We start from the raw sequence: 21,828 nt of genomic DNA, 5'->3' as shown, positions 1-21,828 counted from the left end.
AAGTACTAAAATCTCCAAGATCTAGAAATGACACATCAAGACTAGGCTATACTAGCACTAAAGAAGGAGAATCATCCAAGACTACTGAAGAAAGAAGGGACAAAGGTAAGAACTCAAAACCCACTTGTCATTTTTGTGGTAAGAAAGGACATACTACTAATGTATGCAAGAGCAAGAATGCCAATTAGCATGACAAACCTAAAAACATGGGTCACTATCATAAGTGTAATAAGCAAGGACATTAGGCACATGATTGTAGGACTAGAACCATTAGGACACTAAGATTTTAAGGTCATTGCTAAAACTATCAAAAGTATGGACATAGAGCCTTTGAATGCAGATCCAAGCCCATGTGGTCACCAAACAAACCAGCAAAGGAAAAAAGTTATGGAAATCACTACAATTGGGACTACAATACTAGGAAGAGCTATCACTATTGTCAAGAGTATGGACATATTCCTAAGAACTACATAAGAACACACTTCAGTGGTAACTACAATAGATGGTTGAGTCAAACCACTTATTTTAGTTGCCTTGAGATAGGTCAATTAGCAAATATTGCCCAACAAGGTCAAAGGCACCCAACTCTGAGTTCAACAAAGGGAAAGGGAAAGTTGATGTTGAACACATCAGAGGAGAAATGAATAGGACATGGAAGAAAAGAGATGGAAGAAACACATCCAATGGAGGGATCAGTTCACCTAATAGGTCAAGTGGTCACACTTCATCCAACTAAGTAAAAGAAGGTATGTGGAACTGATATTATTTTCTTTATCATACATCAATTCCAAAACAAGTCAACACTAAAAATAACAAATCAGCATGAATAAAGATGTAAGGTTAAAACTTCAAGTTCTCATCCTACTGCCAAGTGTGACAAGTTACCTTCAGCTACTAAATAAAATCCTAGTGTGTGTTGAGTCATCATCCAAGACTAGTTGGAGATGAGTGAGTAGTTGCTATCAAGAAAAATAATAATAGTTGATGCTAAGTAAGGGTAATGTTCATAGATGCCAAGTGAAGTGAAATTCACATTGATGCTAACTAAAGCAAGAAATTGCATACAAGCTAAGTGTCCAACTGTATATGTATTAAGCATTTAATGTTGTATATTGAAGGGTATAAGGTCAATTTTTTTATCATTTCTCATCACAATGAACATAGAGAGAAGAGTAAATGAAGCAAAGATGAAGCATTCGAGCATATTCTAATAGTAATTCAATGTGGAAGAGTTGTCAAAAGTTGTAGCTAACTTGTCAAGGGATAAGGTGAATCCACAAGAACCACCTTCTGATATCCCTTTAGCTACAAGTGGACAACCTATAGAGAAAATAGGAATAGACACATCTACCAAGGTTGACTCCATAATTGAAGTCTTGATGATTGAGCATAAGACTCAGAGTACATAGATGAAAGAGCCTACAAAGGAGAAAATAGGGAAAATATACACTTTTGTCCCTATAGTACAAGGACAAGATGCCCCACAAATAATAATGATTGACAAAGATAGATCAGAAGAGGACAAGGAAAGTCCAAAAGAAAAGGAGTAGGAGGCAATTCAAACTTTGGTAAATTTTCCAACCACTAGAACTCCTACAATGCTTTAGAAGCTAAGCACTAATGCCATGCCATTGCAAATATCTGCACCAAACTTGAGCTCCACAAGAGTAGTAAGGGTACTTCACTATGGAGACCCTACATTGGATTAAGAGATAGTCATTCCCAAATATGACTATGAAAACATTACTCTTGAAAAAATAAATCTAATGCAAGAGGCATTAGAGACGAAAAAGAAGCAAGAGATACTCATAAATGAGTATAAATAGAAGCGAGCACTACATGAGATCAAGGACATCTTCTTATATGCCTTTAGCTTACAATCACCTAATGAAACAAAGCTGATTATGGATCAACTTTCAGAAATAGCTGACTAGGTGCAAAGTGAAGACCATGACACCAATGCAAAACTTATGCAATGGTCAGAAAAGAAGTTTCAAGCAAAGGTAAATGAGAAAATATCTAGTGAAATATCACTTTCATAGGTAGAACTAGCTAAGAAGATAGAAAAAGTGAAGGAAGTACTTGAGAATATCTTCTCATTGTACACAAAATTGTGTGATCCTTCAATTTTCATACAAGAAACTAGCTAGAGAATAATGAGCTTGGAAATAAACTTGAAGATATTTGGCATGCAATTTCCAAAAGATCTAGCTCAAAGTGAGAAGCATTTTCACAAAATGCTTCACACACAAAAGGAACTAGATTTATTGACAGCAATTGAGGCTAATACTAGAGCCAAATTAGTTTAGATTCAATCCGCCCTAACCCCTCACATGGAGATTTTACAAAAAGAACTAGCATATGCAAAAAAATTATTAAAGATCCAAATCTTTCTACATTAGATGGCTTAGTTCACCTTGTAGTAGAGATAGCTATCCAAATTAAATCCCTAGAAGTTGCACTACAAAATTGGGATGTTGCTCTAAGAATTGTAATGGAAGTGAAAAGAACTTTCTTGGAAAAATACTTAGTTAGAGTATAGAACCTTTGACATTAGTGTCAAAAAGGGAGAGAAATTGAAAAAGGGGAGAAATTGTAAATAGAATCTTGAAGGAAACTTAATCTACAAAGGGAAACATGTGAAAGGGGGAGTCAAAACAAATAGGGAAAAAGAGAAGACAAAGGGGGAGTGAACAACAAAAGTAAAGAAATAGAGCACATTAGACAAAGAGTATCACAATGAATCAGCATGAGACAAATCCACTATGAGAAGTTGTGGATATAGTAAAGGCACATCAACTTAGGGGGAGTTACAATATTTGAGATATATAGTTCTTCACAAAATTTTGAACAAATTTTGAAGTATTGTATATATGCCAAACTACAATTGTATTATACTTAAGGGATTCAAATACATCATGTATAGTTAAGTATTTTTGACACTAATGTCAAAGGGGGAGATTATTAATCTCAGAATGCTTTTGAAAATTTAGTGTCAACACACGTAAGCTATTTGCCAAGTTCATGTTGAGCTAGCAATATATGCCAAGTATAATATATATGCAAGTGCCAAGTTGCAATAGGTGCTAAGTCAGAAAGATAGTAAGTGCTAAGTCATTCAGATGTTGAGCGAATAGATAGTGCTAAGTGAACAAAAGGTGTCGAGCAAGACAAAATTTCAGTATGTGTCAAGCATTAGTAATCAGCAAGTGCCAAGTAATATAGTATTGACATAGGAGTTTGTGCCTTCACAAACTAAGATGTAAATCATGTTGCATGATAGCTAATGGATAGATCTCAAATCTTAGAGATAAGATCAAATCTATTTGATTCCATATGTAATCAACATGCAAGTAATCAAATAATTAGAATGCTAAAGAGGCAAAAAGAAGGAATCTCAGCCATAAATTCATACCTAACCCTAAGTCACAAATACCTTTTTAAGGAGAACAAAGCCCCATAATTCAAAGAGGTGGATTAAGTGTAAGAGAGTGAAGAATAAAAGGATAAGAGGGTGAAGTGTCAAGAGGACATTCAAGGTGACTTAGGGGTAAGTGCACCAAATTGTGGTGCCAAAAGAGGGGTATAAGTGGACACCTTTTTCGTGAAATCGACAAATTTTGAAGTTCAACAAGAATTTGAAGATAGTTACGCTCAAAATTTTAAGATATGACAAAAACAAAAGTCGTAGTCATTTGAATCTAGTTTCTAAACTACTAATTTTTTTTTCAAAATGGTTTAGTTTTAAGTCCTCAAAAAAAGGGGCCACAAAAAGTGGTACTATTTATTCCAAAAAAATATAACATAGTAGAAAGTGTGGCCCCCCTAAAATTTTTAACTTTTTTTTTGAAATTCTTAGATTGCTCTAGTCAAAAGTTACTTAACACTATGTAGTTTATCCCAGATTTTTTGGGTAATTTTAAAATGTGTATTTTTTTTTAATGAATTTTTTAAGTAGAAACATCCCAAAAACATGAAATATTTGTGTGCTCCCCCTAGAAATAATTGAAAACTAATCTAAAATCAAAACCTTTTTTTTTCAAAGTGTGTAGAATGGAGTCTAGTTTCTAAAAAGCTAAGTTGTTACGAAATTCAATGAATGAGCTAAAATCTATAGCCCAATTAGTACATGGTGGTTTTTGACAAAAAATGAACATACATCCAAAAGAAATTATAGATGAAAGGCTTGAAATAGTTCAAATTGAAAATAAATTATATGGTTAGATAGCTAACACAAAGACCTATAATGTTATGTAACCTAATCTTATCGATACCCAACCACGAGTAATCTTGAAGGGGAGCACACAAGAAAAATCAAACATTTTTGGTATGTTTGCTAGAAAACACATCTTAGACATGTTTATGAACTCCCAACCTTTGGGTTGGATCTCCAAGGTAAAACCAAGCCTTAGGCTTGGTTTTAATACAAAGCTTTCAATAGCATGTGTGACCTATAGTGTGCACGTGCTATTACAAGCATTTAAATTCTCAATAGTGTTTTCACACTATAGTGTGCACGTACCATTGAGACCTAAATTGTAACCAAATAGCAAGAGAGAGCTAGGTGGGGGGTGGGGTGGCTGGGGGGCAAGGGAATGGCTATTTGTGTGTGTGAGAGAGAGAAAGAGATAGAGAGAAAGTAGGGGATGGGAGAGGGGAGAGATTACAGGATGGGAGAGAGGAAGTGAGAAAGAGTAGGGATGGTAGAGAGAGTACAGGATGGGAGAGTAGGGGTGGTAGAGAGAGTACAAGATGCAAGATAGAGGAAGTGTGAGAGAGAGTAGGGGTGGCAAAGAGAGAGTATGAGAGAGAGGAAGTGTGAGAGGGAGTACAAGTTGGGAGAGAGAGATTGAGAGTAGGGGATGGGGGAGAGAGAGAGTAGGGAGTGGGAGATAGAGTGGGAGAGGAAGAGTGAGAGAGAGGAGCATGGGAGTGCATGTGTGTGAAAGAAAGAGAGTAGGGAATGGGAGAGGGGGAAGATAGAGTAGCTTGAGAGAGAGTAGGAGATGGAAGATATAGTAGGTGATGGGAGAGGGAGAGAGAGGGGGGATGGAAATGTGTGTGTGTGTGTGTGTGTGTGTGTGTGAGAGAGAGAGAGAGAGAGAGATAGAGAGAGAGAGTAGGGGATAGGAGAGAGTGTGAAAATATGAGAGAGAGTAGGGGGTAGCAGAGAGAGTAGAGAGGGAAAGAGTGAGAGTGAGAGAGAGTGTGAGAGAGAGAGTGAGAGAGAGTGAGAGTGAGAGTGAGAGAGAAAGAGAGAGAGAGAGAGAGTAGGTAGTGGGAGAGGGAGAGAGAGTGAGAGAAAAAGTAGGGGATGGGAGAGGAGAGAGGGGGGATGGGTGTGTGTGTGAAAGAGAGAGAGTAGGGAATGAGAGAGGGGAGAGAGATAGAGAGAGTAGGGGATGGGAGAGAAAGAGAGTAGGCAATGGAAGAGGGAGTGGGAGAGGGGGAGAGATGGGGGATGGGAGTGTGTGTAAGAGAGAAATTAGGGGATGGGAGAGAGCGTGAGAGTGTGAGAGAGAGAGTAGGGGTGGCAGAGAGAGAGTGAGAGTAGGGGATGGGAGAGATAGGGAGAGAGTGAGAGAGAGAGAGAGAGATAGTAGCGGTGGGAGAGGGAGAGAGAGAGGGGGAATAAAAGTGTGCAAGAGAGATAGAGTAAGGGATGGGAGAGAGTAGGTGGTGGGAGAGGGAGTGTGAGAGAGAGAGGGTGGGAATGGAAATGTGTATAAGAGAGATAGAGTAGGGGATGGGAGAGACTGTGAGAGTTTGAGAGAGAGTAGGGGGTGGCAGAGAGAGCTCATACAAGATGTGAGAGAGTGTGAGAGAGGGTAGGGTATGGAAGGGAGAGTGAGAGTAGGGGATGGGAGAGAGAAAATAGAGAGGGATAGAGAGTAATTGAGAGAGAGAGAGATAGTAGGCAGTGCAAGAGGGAGTGGGGGAGGGAGAGAGGGGGGATGGGAGTGTGTGTGACAAATCTAGAGAGTAGGGGATGGGAGAGGAGAGAGAGAGGGGGGGATGGGAGTGTGTGTTTCTATGAAAGAGAGAGAGAGTAGGGGATGTGAGAGGGGAGAGAGAGAGTAGGTGATGGGGAGAGAATAGGTAGTGGGAGAGGGAGTGGGAGAGGGAGAGAGGGGGGAATGCAAATGTGTGTAAGAGAGACAGAGTAGGGGATGGGAGAGAGTGTTAGAGTCTGAGAGAGAGTATGTGGTGGTAGAGAGAGCTTGTGTAGGATGGGAGAGAGAGAGAGAGAGAGTGAGATTAGGGGATGGGAGAGAGTGAGAGAGAGTAAGAGTAAGGGATGGGAGAGAGAGTGAAAGAGTAGAGAGGGACAGAGAGAAATTGAGAGAGAGATAGTAGGTGGTAGGAGAGGGAGTGGGAGAGGGAGAGGGAGAGAGATAGGGGGGATGGGAGTGTGCGTGATAGATCTAGAGAATAGGGGATGGGAGAGAAGAGTGTGGGGGGATAAGAGAGTGTGTGTGTCTATGAAAGAGAGAGAGTAGGGGATGGGAGAGGGGGGAGAGAGAGAGTATGGGATGGAGGATAGAGAGTAGGTGGTGGGAGAGGGAGAGAGTGAGAGTAAAGGATGGGAGAGTACATGAGAGAGAGTAGAGGATGGGAGAGAGAGTGTGAGAGAGAGTAGGGAGAGGGAGATAGAGAGAGGGGGATGGGAGTGTGTGTGACAAATATAGAGAGTAGGGAATGGGAGAGAAGAGAGAGAGGGAGGGGGATGGGAGTGTGTGTGTGTCTATGAAAGAGAGAGAGAGAGAGTGTGTGTGTGTGATAATGAGAGAGAGTAGGGGGTGGCGTAGAGAGAGAGTATGGAATGGGAGAGATAGAGTGCAAGGATGGGAGAGTGAGAGAGAGACAAAGAGTAGGCGTTGGTAGAGAGAGAGTATAGGATGGGAGAGACAGAGTGAAAGGATGGGAGAGAGAGTGTGAGAGAGAGTAGGGGATGGGAGAGAGTGTGAGAGAGATTTGGGAATGGGAAAGAGAGAGTAAGAGTAGGGGATGGGAGAGAGAGAGAGAACTTGAGAGAGATGGATAGTAGGCAATGGGAGAGGGAGTGGGAGAGGAGAGAGAGGGATGGGAGTGCATGTGAGAGATCTAGAGAGTAAGGGATGGGAGAGGGGAGAGAGAGGGGGATGGGAGTGTGTATCTAAAAAAGAGAGAGTTTAGGGGATGGGAGAGGGGAGAGAGAGAGTAGCGAGAGAGAGAGAGAGAGAGAGAGAGAGAGAAGCAGATGGGAGATAGAGACTATGTGGTGCGAGAGGGAGAGAAGGGTGGATGGGAGTGTGTGTAAGAGAGTAGGGGATGGGAGAGAGTGTGAGAGAGAGAGTAGGGAGACGGAGATAGAGAGAGGGGGATAGGAGTGTGTGTGAAAAATTTGGAGAGTAAAGGATGGGAGAGAAAAAAGAGGGGGGATGGGAGTGTGTGTGTCTATGAAAGAGAGAGAGTAGGGGATGGGAGAGACTATGAGAGTGTGTGAGAGAGAGTAGGGGGTGGTAGAGAGAGTATGGGATGGGAGAGATAGAGTAAATGGATGGGAAAGAGTGTGTGAGAGAGTAGGAGGTGGCAGAGAGAGAGTATGGGGTGAGAGAGATAGAGTGAAAGGATGAGAGAGAGTGTGAGAGAGAGTTGGGGATTGGAGAGAGAGAGAGAGTAAGAGTAGGGGATGGGGGAGAGAGAGAGAGTAGGGAGGGAGAGAGAGAACTTGAGAGGGAGATAGTAGGCGATGGGAGAGGGGAAGAGAGAGGGGGGATGGGAGTGTATATCTATAAAAAAAAGAGTTTAGGAGATGGGAGAGGGGGAAGAGAGAGAGAGAAGCAAATTTGAGGGAGTGTGAGAGAGAGTAGGTTATGGGAGAGAGTAAGGGTATGGGGGAGAGAGAGATATAGTAGGAAGTGGGAGAGGGAGGATGGGAGTGTGTGTGAGATATCTAAATAGTAGGGGATGGGAGAGGAGAGATGGTGAGAGAGGTAGATAGAGTAGGCGGTGGGAGAGGAAGAGTGAGAGAGAGAGTAGGGGATAGGAGAGGGAGGAGAGAGAGTGTAGGGGATGGGAGAGAGAGAGTAGGGGATAGGAGAGGGGAGAGAGTAGGGAGAGAGAGAGAGAGAGAGAGAGAGAGAGAGAGAGAAAGAGAGAGAGAATAGGGAGGATAGAGAGTAGGGAGGATGGGGAGTGATGTGTTTTTACATAGTGCATATACACTTTATAATGCATATGCACTATAGTGTGTACACACTATATGAAATCACCTAAAAATGGTCAAAAAGAAACTTTGGGGCCCATTTCATCCATTCTCTAACTTTGGTCTATTATGCACTCTGTTATTCTGACAGAAATCATGGGTTTCAACATAAAAAACACTATTTCAACACTTTTTCAAGCTAACAAACACCAAATTCAATCATTTAATATGCAATTTGAAGACTTTTTGAATATTCCTTGTATAGAAAAAGTTAGTGCAATCCATTTTAAATATTGTTTGTTGATATATAGATACAAATTTGATTGTAATTTGATATGTTGTTTAATATATAGTGAATTCATTGAAAATTGTATGTTTGAACAAAATGTTATTTCAAAATGGTTAGAAATTTGACAAGTCCTTTGATATATATTGTGTATTCATTTAAATAATTGTAATTTTTATATGTATTTGAATAATTTGTAATTTATACATTTTAAGTAATTCAGATGTTTGAATAATTTGACATGTAGAAATCATCATCATGCCAAGGAAGAAACCAAAAACTCAAACAAATGAAGATAGGGAGAGAGATTTGGAAATTAAAAGAAATAAAATGAAATTACTACGTGAACAAAAAAATTTGCAAAGCAATAATGAAGAATTGACTTTCAAAGAGGATCAAGAACTACCAGTATAAAGAAACAAAGAGGAAGAATTAGAAAGACAAAGAGAACGAATAAGACTATTACACTCAAGAAGACAATTGAATTGTGAAGCTACACCATCTTCCAATGTTGGAGTCATATCATCCACTACACCATCTTCCAATGTTGAAGTCATATCATCCTCTCATGTTGAAGAGACACTGATTTGTAGATCTGACAATATACACACTCCATCATGTCATGTTGAAAGCACAACATCAACACATCAAGTAGGTGATATTACATCTTTTACATATTATTGCCAAGGCACATCATCTTCAGTTCAAGGTACACAATACACTCAACTTTATATTGATGTTAAAAATGTTGAAAAAATTGAAGAGATTAGAACACCTTCTAGAATTTGTTTTAGAAGACCAAAATATTTGATTGATATTGATACTAACATTTTGAAATCAATGCTTGAAAAGATTAGCAAGCGTACTTGTCAAAAAAAAGTTAATCATATATGGAGATTATTTTTTGAAGAATTAAATATTACAAGTCAATGCTAATTATTTGTTGAAATGATGAGGAATTTGAAATTTAGGGCTATCATGAAGATTCTTGGGCTAAGAACAATGGACGATTCAAATGAAAAAAGCATTGTAAAGAATTAAATGAGTGCTTATGACAAAGTGGGTTCTAAATCATGCACTAGAGATAGTAATATCACAAGACAAATACTTATATTGACAATAGTAAGTAGCCAAATGAAGAAAGCTTGACTCATGAGAAAGACAAGAAAAACATTAAAAATTGGTAGAGGTACTCTAAGGAGAGCCATGCCAAGGTGTGAGAGATTGGAAGATCCAACAAAAAATGAGTTATGGACATTTAGTGGTAGACTACCATGAAAAGGTAAAGAAATTAGTGAAGCCTTGAAATCATTGATTGAAGATTTTTGGAAAAATAACACACGTGTTTCCCCTAATCAAAGAGATGTTGTAAGAAGAAGGATTGGTAGCCAAAATCATGATCCACATGTGAAACACTTTTTGGACTCAACTCAGACATAATTTTTTGCAAAATTTATTAGTATGTATCCTCAAATTTGAATAAGTCAAAGATTTTTTGAGATGGGTAAAACTTTTTATGTGAAGATAAATCACACACACACAACTTTTTGTTGTAGGATACATATTGAATTTTCTAACCATTTTGATATTTTTAGGCATATATGTGTAGTTTTGCATTCTCATTTTGTTTTGCAGGATTGTGACATGAATGAGCTACCAAGATCTTCAAGAGAATTCATATCCAATACTTTATGTGAAATAGGGGATAGCCAACAATTTTACAAGACATCATGCTTGGATGGTATGTGCTTATTTTGTGGTTCTTTGCAACTTTTATCAACTTGTCAACATATGGATAGTACACATGCAATTGAAAATGAAATAGTAGATTACAAAAAATTTAAGATAGTGACATATGCTCTAAAAGATGGAAAACATTGTAAAAGATGCCATTTAGTCATTGAAAAGATTCTAGTGTATGAGTTCATGAATATTTCTCATGAAAAGATTATTTACGAGTATGCAAGGCATACCCATAGAGCTCGATGGCTGGATTTGCAATTCAAGTTGTGCAAGGATACATTTCCACTGGATACCATTGTTTCGGTTGTAGATTTCACAGAGAACTACACACTACAACCACAAAATGAGGTGCAAGAAAAGTATTATACTTCTCAAAAGGTTTCCATATTTGTTCACATAACATTCATGCATTCACCTGCAAGTATAGAGGATGATAAGAAGATTTTGAGGGAGTGCCATTTTTACATCAGTAATGATCGATCACATTCTACGGAGTTCGTACATGATTTTTTTCAACTATTTTATGGAGATTTGGCTAACAGGGGCATAACATATTGTTAGCATATTATTTGGTTCGACAATTGCACATCTCAATTCAATAATGCACGGATGTTCTATTGGTTGAGAAGGATGCATAGGTTGTTTAGAATTCAATATATGTAGAATTTCATAGAGGCTGGCCATGGTAAGGGAGAGCACGATGGTGTAGGTGCATGCATTAAAAGAGCCTTGGCTCATGAAGAACTAAAGTACAAAGATGGAGCAATATTGATAGATGAAAAATCCATCATCAAATGGTGTAATTCTACAATGGGTCTAGGTAAGGAAGGTGATTCTACAGTTCGTAGATTTTTTTGGTCGATAGATAATACTAGCATTGCACCATATCAGGATTGTTGCACACTAATAGGATCTAGTGAGTTACACTCTTTTAGAAGCTCTGATACAGGTTCATGGAGTATCCACATATAAAAAATGGTATGCTATTGTCCATCATGTGTAGAGGAAAATTGGGATGATTGTGAGTCAACTGAATGGGTGGACAAATGGGATATATGGGTTTTGGACCCAATTGACACCTATCATCCCCCACAAGCACTGGAAATGGTAGAGATGGATTTGTCTATTGACTTTGATCGCTTGTCAGATCTAATGCAACTTGGTAATATATATATATATATATCTTCATAATTTCAATATGTAACTTTATAACTTTTACCCAACTATTTTCTAAATTAATGACCACATTTTGTACATTTGTCACTGTAGGCCATGTTTTTGTTGTTATTGCACCTAAAGACAATGAAGAAGGGACAGATTATCATTTGTGTCGTTGTGTTGAAGCCAAAAAAAAATTGGATCACTTGGTTATAGATGGTGAAGGTTTAGAGTACCATGTCAGTGCAGCGGTTGTAACTGGCACATGGCTTAGACGATATCCTATGAAGAACCCTAACTTGTAGTTATTTGAGGATTGGCAAACAAAGAGGAAGATTCTTCATTTTTCAAACCTTGTCACATCAAATGTCCACTTGATAAAATATGGTGAAAAACCACATAATAAGATTCTTTGAAAATTTTGCGAGTCAGATCATGAGGCAATATTTGAGACATTAAAATGTCCAGCAGATCCAGTTTGTTCATTAGATTGAATAGGGAGAGAGGGAGAGAGAGAAAGAGTGATCAATTGGATCCAAATACAATGTTGCAACCTCTTCCCCAAGATTTTCCACATGACTAAGGTGGACCATATTGTTATGATGTGTAAGTGATGAGATTTAGTTTAAATCATAGATTTTATGTTTTGATTTTTTTAGAATCTAGATACATTATTTGAATTTATATTAGATTCTTTAATAGGACCCATTTTTAGATTAGTCATTTGAATAAGTGAAAGTTTAGAATTTGTTGTTTCGATCAAAATGTAATCAAAGAACATGAAAATTGTTAGAATTTGAATGCTTTGTGATGTAAAGTCATGATTGTGTGCATGTAACCAGAAACTTCAAACTGGTGAAAGCAAGGATACAATGGGAGAAGTTTTCAATACTCATCAAGCAAGGGTTACCATATAACTCAGAAAGCAAGGATTTCTACAAATGGATAATTCTAATTGACAAGCCAAATTCAATTTTTGTCATTCTCTAATTTTAGTGAATTAATCTTATCTTAGATTTTTTACTGTGCTAAGTCTTCATTTGTAGGTCACCAAAGAAGAGGGCTAATAAAGTCAAAGCACTAGTGATAAAGGGTGAGATGCCAAAATCATCTACGAAATGGTATTATCAATTTACATCCTCAATACTTATTAGTTTTATTTGTTCAAGTACCATTGTGTGTTAATCATCTTATGCCTAGAATTGCAGAGGATCACAATCATCAAAAAGTAAGAAGGAAAATAGGTCTCGATTTGATGATAATGGGGTAGTTATAGATATAGTTCTCTCTAAGGATAATGTTGATCAGCTGATGTATAGGTTGAGAGAACCAAAAGACTCTTTAGGTCTACTGAAAAGAAATTGAACTTCTGATATTTTAGGATAAAAAATGTATATTGATGGATTTGACAAGAATTTAAAGTATACATAAAATCAATTTAGTCTTCCATAAAATGGTTTTTATATTGTTCCAGTCTTTAATGTGATTTAAGTGATGTGGGTATATATTGGGTAGGTTCAACGTATGCTTTGAATGATATATCCATGTTCATCATGAGATGACCATCTCAAAAGTGTTTATTGAGCTCATTTTCCTGGCTATAAGACTAATACTCTTAATTTTCTTCCAAACCATGGTTGCTTGTAATAGATACCCAAGAATACTTGCAATCATTGCATTCCAATTTCTTGGACTTTGACTCATTATTATGATAAAGTTGGAATGTTGGAAAGGGTTAATACTTGATTATGTATATTCATCCCATGTGTGTTCCTTGAGGTTTTTACTATTGTAACATTTTAAGATTTAATTTTGTGGATTTTTCCCTCATTTTGTACATGATAGGTTTGTTCAAGTGACATATGATGAGGTTGTATGTACCATGTAATGATTGAGTTGAAGTGATTTATGAAGTAAAGGGCTATTTAATGTAGCTATTTAAATCACGCATATTTGATGGCCAGTTCCCTATATTTTCTAGTCCTTTTTCACAACACTATTTCTAACATAGTTTTAGTTGTTCAAGTTCATGAATGATCACAATATCCGTGACTATACAACAAGTGTGTGTGTTTGATGCAATGCCCTCCTATATTCCCCTAGGAACCACAACTCAACTCTAGGATTCTCTTGTATTCTTGGAATCTACCCAAGGAATTAGACTCTAATAGGGTTCAAGAGGAGGTCTCTGACTTGGTAACATCTTCCTACAACCATGTCTAAGAGTTTATAACCCAAATCTTCAGTTTCTCTTCTAAACACTCACATTGCTCACCATGCACCTAGTGTACCTTAGTGCCTCCAACATACCAAAACTCATCATTGGCTTCATACCATGACCCCAACAACTTGGATCATCTCAAAAATTCCCATCTAACATGTTCCAACTCCTTGCACACTCTCAACAACTCATCTCTTACACTTTCTCAATTTTGCCTCTTCTAGGCTTGTTCCAACTAGCCCTTGCCAGTCACTAATTTGTTATTTTCTCCAAACTTTCCCAAAGAAATTCCTAAAATAGTGGGTTATTAAAATACCCTTTTCCTCATTCTAAAATATACTCCAAAACCAAATACACTTGTTTTGTAAAATATCACTCAAAATTGGCTATTTCAGTCGACCAACTAGACCTAGTTTGAGGCCATTTACAAAGCAACTCAAAATTCCTTGACTCTTGGAACTCCCATGACCAAAAATAGTCTTAAGAAACAACTAAAATGCAAGGATTCTTCTATTTTTTGGGTCTCATGATCAACTTTACAATGGTTTTTACAAAACCCTCCTTTCTAGCCCCTTTACCCTAGGTCTTTCTAGAAATCTTACTTTGTAATGTCTCTAGAACCCAAAATTGGTTCAAACACATTCACTTTGGTTATATTAGATGAATTCCAACATAAAATTCAACTCTTGTTTGGAGAAAACACTAAATCCACCTTTGGAGCAGTCACATACCCCTTTTTATGCACTCTTTCTCACTCAACCCCATACCCTTGGGCATCAAAAAATAAACCCTAGGTTCTTCCCTATACATGAATGATTAAAGAACATATGTTACAATATTCTTGACCCATTCCACAAGCCCCAGTAACCACATAAAGTACAATGGGTCAGATTCACAAAATAACTCTCAAACCCCTCTTAAATTATCACCTATGGTACATTTTAGGACAGTCAATATGAAAAATACAAAAGATTTACTAAACCTTCATACCAATGATAAATGAAAGTTAAAAAATTTCCCTATCACCTCCAAAAAGAATCAGATCAAAAGGTACTATGAAAATGAAATTACAATAGTTACAAGTTTAGATTATTTATCAAAATTTTAGGGAAAACTATGCATTCATTGGTCAAACTTCAAAACTCTTACATTACCAATCAATTTCGACCATCCAAACTTGTCTCCCACACATGGGAATGAGGTTTTAGATTCATTTAGACTCTCAAAACCAAATGAAGCCTCCCTAGCTACCCCTCTAACCACCTTTGTGCATTAATCACCTTATTTTGTTGTTAAATTGACACTTTTAGTTGTCAATTGACAAGTTTTTGATATTCTTTGCTACATGACTATCCCATTACAGTAATATGGTCATTTGAGACCTTATTAAACACAAAAAATTAAACAAAAATTACAATAATATGGTCATTTGATAGCCTTATTAAATTATTCAAGACCTTTATAGGTCTTTTCTATCCACCCCTAACCTAAAATCAATCAAAATCCATTCCTAGTGACCCTTAGGTACCTTGTAGGCTCAATAATGCCATTAAGGCTTACATTAAAGCTTTGATTACAATATGATCAATCTATGATCAAAACAAGATCACATGTCCAATCCACCTAAGGATTGCTCATCTTGCCTCCTGCTTGTGACCTTGGTGCTCCTGCACCAGTGTTGGTCAACAATTGGAAAATTTGTGTTATCGATTGAGCTACTAGATCTTATCATTTTCATTTTCATTGAAGACACCAAGGACTAATGATCCAATGGACTTCTAATACAGGGAGACTCTACCCTGCAAGTGGACTCCACTTCACAAGCCCAACCCTCAAACTTAGGGTACTCAAACAACTTGGATCAACACCTAGGAACTCCCTGCCACCAATAGGCCTACAAAGGCAGATACTTCTTAAATGGTTTTAACACTCAATTTTTCAAATGGAAATGGTTATCATAGACTCAAACCAACAAGAAAAATCCCAAACTTAAGGTTTCTTAACACTCAACAATCAAATTTCAAAATTGTTACTACTACTTCCTACTAGGACAATTTCTAGTTTTAATGGTCAAACTTCCAAACCATACAAAGGACCCCCCACTATTTTTTCATTTTTAAAAACTCTTAAACATCCCTGAAGAGATTCCAAAATATTAACCACCAACTCGGCTCCGGCATCAAGTTATGCCCACTTTGTGTCACAGTCCTAAATGGCCAGTTTAGGATTGGTTACAAGGAAAACATAAACAAATGGGTTTATAGACTTGGTTCAACCCATTAGATATCTTCTATACATCAAACTTATCCTTCTAAACCCTTCACCTAGGTCAGATTAATTAGTTTGGGAGCCTGATCCTTCTTTTTCCTTCAAATCTAGACTAGACATAAGATTATGTTCAGTCTAGGGCTTGCTAGTAAAAATAGATGCCATGCTCCTACAGCCCTAAATCTTTGCCATCTCAAAGAACCCTCTCCTAAATTTTATTCCACAAAGCAGCATTGAAATCCCATAGTGGGTTTGCAAGTTAGGATTCCATCTTGCTGAAACTCTCAAATTTGGAGTAAATCTGACCTATCTACACTAAAACTGATATAACTTTTTTTGTATACAAGATAAAGACCTCAAACCAATTGAAATGGAATCCTAACTCAACTCTCTATCCAAGAATATAAGACTTGTACCACCATCAATCCGTATAGGCTGTACAAAATTGAAAAACTAGTAAAAAAGGCATAAAATTTGAGTTTTTTATTCACCAATGTTGTCCATTGTCCGTACAATGACCTTTCCTACATGTGGGGATCTTAAGTACATGCCTTAAAATAGTTATAACTTCCATTTGGATGGTTGAAACACCATAAAACCTCATTTTTAGTTTAACAACTATTATTTGCAAAAATTGCTCTTTAGCAACTTTTTGCATTTTGCAATTTTTTGCACTTTTTTGCCAAATCTCTCTCACCTTTTGTCATGGGATCGAACTGTCTACTTCATTAGCTCTAGGTGGTCAAGTAAACCCTATCCCTAACCTTTTCCTATCCCCTTTAGCACTCGAACATTCTCGAACATGCTGAATCAAAACATCCCTAAGGGTCACTAAATGCCATAGGGCTGCGATCTTTGATGGGGCATATCTCAGAGCTTGTGTGAGGTATGGATGTGATTCTAGTTCCTATAGGACCATGTTATGGAGGCCTACAATAACCTCTCTCTCTTTTTGGAGATCACACTCTGTTTTCATTTTACAATGCCATCTCAGGTGATGTTGAAACTTGCAGTGTTGGCCAGTACAAAGTTGCCAACTGCCAAATCTCTCTCACATTTCATTGTGGGATTGAACTTTCTACTCCATTAGCTCTAATTGGTTGGGTAAACCCTATCTCCAACCTTGTCCAATCCCCTTTAGTGCTTAAACATTCTTGAGCACGCCAAACTAGAATGTCCCTAAGGGTCACTAAATGCCATAGGGATGCGATCTTTGACAGGGCATATCTTGGAGCTCATGTGAGGTATGGATGCAATTCTAGTTTTTATAGGACCATGTTGTGGAGGCCTATAATAACCTCTCTCACTTTTTTGAGATCACTCTCCATTTTCATTTTACAATGACATCTTGGGTGATGCTAAAACTTGCAGTGTTGGCCAATACAATGTTGCCAACTGCCAAATCTCTCGCACCTTTCATCGTGGGATCAAATTGTTTACTCTATTAGCTCCATGTGCCTAGGTAAACCCTATCCCCAACCTTTTCTTATGCCCTTCAGTGCTCGAACATTCTTGGGCACGCTGAACTGGAATGTCCCTAAGGGTCACTAAATGCTATAGGGCTACGATCTTTGACGAGGCATATCTCAGAGCTCGTGTGAGGTATGGATGCAATTCTAGTTCCTACAAGATTGTGTTGTAGAGGCCTACAATAACCTCTCTCACTTTTTGGAAATCACACTCTATTTTCATTTTACAATGCCATCTTGGGTGATGTTAAAACTTGCAATGTTAGCTAGTACAAAGTTGCCAACTGCCAAATCTCTCTCACCTTTTAGCATGGGATCAAATTGTCTACTCCGTTAGCTCTAGATTACCAAGTAAACCCTATCCCCAACCTCTTCCTATCCCCTTTAGTGCTCAAACATTCTCAAGCATGCCAAACCAGAACGTCCCTAAGGGTCACTAAATGCTATAGGGCTCCAATTTTTGATGGGGCATATCTAAAGCTCGTGTAAGGTATGGATGTGATTCTAGTTCCCATAGGATTGTGTTGTGGAGGCCTACATTAACCTCTCTCTATTTTTGCAGATCACACTCCATTTTCATTTTACAATGCCATCTTGGGTGATGTTGAAACTTTCAATGTAGCCAGTACAAAGTTGCCAACTGCTAAATCTCTCTCACCTTTTGGCATGAGATCAAACTGTCTACTTTGTTAGCTCCAAGTTGTCAGGTAAAACCTATCCCCAAACTCATCTTTTCCCCTTCAGCTTTCAAACATTCTCAAACACGCCGAACCGGAACGTCCCTAAGGGTCACTAAATGCTATAGGGCTGCAATTTTTGATGGGGCATATCTCAGAGCTTGTGTGAGGTATGGATGTGATTCTAGTTCCTATAGGATTTTATTGTAGAGGCCTATAATAATATCTCTCACTTTTTGGAGATCACACTTCATTTTCATTTTACGATGCCATCTCAGGTGATGCTAAAACTTGCAGCGTTGGCCAGTACAAAGTTGCCAACTGCCAAATCTCTCTCACCTTTCATCGTGGGATCGAATTGTTTGCTCTGTTAGCTCTGATTGGATAGGTAAACCCTATCCCCAACCTCATTCTATCCCCTTTAGTGCTCAAATATTCTCAAGCACACCGAACCAGAATGTCCCTAAGGGTCACTAAATGCTATAGGGCTGTAATCTTTGACGGGGCATATCTTAGAGCTCATGTAAGGTATGGATGTGATTCTAGTTTCTACAGGATTATGTTGTGGAGGTCTACAATAACCTCGCTCTCTTTTTGGAGATCACACTCCATTTTCATTTTACAATGCCATCTCAGGTGATACTGAAACTTGCTATGTTAGCTAGTACAAAGTTGCCAACTACCAAATCTCTCTCACCTTTTGGCATGGGATCAAATTTTCTACTTTGTTAGCTCTAGGTTGCCAAGTAAACCCTATCCCTAACCTTTTCCTATCCCCTTTAGTGCTCAAACATTCTCAAGCATGCCAAACCAAAATGTCCCTAAGGGTCACTAAATGTTATAGGGCTGTGATTTTTGATGAGGCATATCTCAGAGCTCGTGTAAGGTATGGATGTGATTCTAGTTCCTACAAGATTGCATTGTAGATCCTATAATAACCTCTCTCACTTTTTGGAGATCACACTCCGTTTTCATTTTACGATGCCATCTTGGGTGATTTTGAAACTTGCAGTGTTGGCTAGTACAAAGTTGCCAACTACCAAATCTCTCTCACCTTTAGTTGTGGGATCAAACTTTTTTCTCTATTAGCTCTAAGTGGCTAGCTAAATCCTATCCTCAACCTCATTCTATCCCCTTCAGTGCTCAAACATTCTCGGGCATGCTGAACTAGAATGTCCCTAAGGGTCACTAAATGCTATAGGGCTGCGATCTTTGAAGGGGCATATCTCAGAGCTTGTGTGAGGTATGGATGTAATTCCAATTCCTACAAGACTATGTTGCGGAGACCTACAATAACCTCTCTTTCTTTTTGGAGATCACACTTCATTTTCATTTTATGATGCCATCTCAGGTGATGCTAAAACTTGTGGTGTTGGCCAGTACAAAGTTGCCAACTTCCAAATCACTCTCACCTTTCATCGTGGGATCGAACTGTCTAATTTTTTATCTCTAGGTGGCTAGGTAAATTCCAAAAGGGTGTCTGAATCTACCCATAGAATAGTTAGATTTCAACCTAAGAGGAATTTCAGTCCAGAAAATTAGAGTAGGAGACCTACTAGGAATTCTATGATAGTCAATATTTTGTACTATATGACAATTAGAGGGTTAAACCAAGAGTTGATTCTCAATCAGTTCAACATAAGGAAGGTGCCCCAATAGAAACTTGGGGTTGGTGAAGCCATTGGTGAAGAGTTACAGTTATTGGCTTGGAATAGGGCTAGTGTCCCTAAAACAAAAAGGTACAAGATCTTGATTGGAGAGGTACTCACCTTGGAGGAGTTCACAAATGACCTTATCACTTTGGATAGGCCACAAAAATGATATCCTAAAGGAGTGAGATATTAGGAAGGCCACAAGTTTAGTTTGGTAGATTAGGAAGAAGAAAGTGCTTAAACCTCACTTCTTGCTCAACATCTCTGCATTAGTGAGGGGGAGATAAAGAGGATAGATGGCTACATAGATATGGAAAAAATATAAATATAAAGAGGGGGGGAATAAGAGAGAGTGAGATCCAAGGATAGAGTGAGATATTTAGAGCAAAGTTGTATCCATTAAAATCTTTAATAATAAATTAAATCAAAATCAATACAATTTATTACTTAAAGATATTCATAGTTCCATCTAACCACCTCCCAAATCAAAACATCATGGAGCCAAGATTGCAATCAAGGGACAAAAAAAGACTTATTCAAAATAGCATCTGCATATGGATTTTCATATAGCATAAGACTACAATGAGCTCTACCTTGGACAACCTCTACACAAATGTGTTGATCATTAGGATCATCATAATAAAATGCCCACTTATCAACCATTAAATCATCCTCAACTTCCAACTTATAGTATGCCCTTATTTTCACCTTCTCACCTCTCTTTGCAACATAAGCATGTTTCTTAACACTATACCTATAACTCTAATGCTTGCTGAACATGGAGAAGATTCATAGAGATAGAGGGAAACAAAAGAAGGTGTAGGTAGACATGAAGATTAAAGGAAATAAAAACATAGTGATAAATGAATAGAGATATAAGAAGAGGATGAATGTGAGATAAAATAGAAAGAGTTAGGGAGATGTAGAGAGACATCTAGATGGTGATATATATTCATAGAGATCATCATATTAATACTTAGTTTTCTCTAATTCAAAAAATATTGAAGATATCATGCTAGAACTCTCCTATTGATTTTGTATCGACTTCATACTTAATTTGTCTTCTTTAGGTCATCCTTTTTAGGTTTAAGTGTATGTGCATACATCAATGATTATTAGCAATTGTAAAACTTGGTCTTCTTCTTATGTATCAATATTTCTATGCTTAGAAGAATATACTATTTATTTGATTATATATCTATAAAATTGGTCTATACAATGAAGGCCAGTCATCTACAATCCAAGGTTTTAATTCAACTAACAAATGGAGAGCTTCTCAAGCTATTGATTTCTTTCATGGAGTTCCTAATAAATCTCAAGGTTCTCATTTAGGTAACCAATTGCCAGGAGGTCCATGAATATTGCCTAATAAAGTTTATTGCCAGGAGGTCCTAATCGATCTTGACTGATAAAGTTTATTGCCAATCAATATTGTATCAAAAATTCAAACTAATTAGGTACTGAACTAAACTTGATAAACAAATGATAGAGAAGGAAAACTTTAAACATGAATAAGATCATAAATCATATCATGATGAAATATTGCAAATGATTAACTTATGCTTAAATAGTGATAAAGTTTATTGTTAATCAATATTCTAGAAAAGTTTCGAATAGATTAGTTATTGAATTTAATGTCACACATAAAAATATCTAATTTAATGTCATACATGCACATATCTAATTTAATGTCATACACAAACATATCTAATTTAATTTCATACATGAACAAACATATAATATAAAATGATAACCAATAATGTCATATATGAACAAACATATCATATATTAACCAATAATGTCATAAGTCAAATAATGTCATACATCAAATATAAAAATTCATATACATCAAATGTGTATCAAATATGTCCATTGATTCCTATATATATACATGTCTAGATCAACTATATCTTTTCCTTCCCATGAGGGGAAGGAAACAAATCTCTCGATGTCTTCTATCATTGTGTAGAGGGAGATGGTGGAGATGACGGGGTCCTCTTAACACGCTCACTCATCCTCTTGTTGAGGCTCTTCTCTAACTTGAGCTGATAAAAATAAAGTAGATATGAATCAATATTTATTATACATTGAAATCAAATATATGTACACACAAAATCAATTATTTTCTTACTGCCATCAAATAGTCACTTTGTAAGTCCACCTTGA

This window comes from Cupressus sempervirens, chromosome 2, assembly GCF_028749045.1.
Source record: "Cupressus sempervirens isolate cs-2001-9-10 chromosome 2, ASM2874904v1, whole genome shotgun sequence".
Classification (NCBI taxonomy): Eukaryota; Viridiplantae; Streptophyta; class Pinopsida; order Cupressales; family Cupressaceae; genus Cupressus; species Cupressus sempervirens.
The sequence above is the reverse complement of the archived record's forward strand: the minus strand, read 5'-3'. Positions refer to the sequence as shown.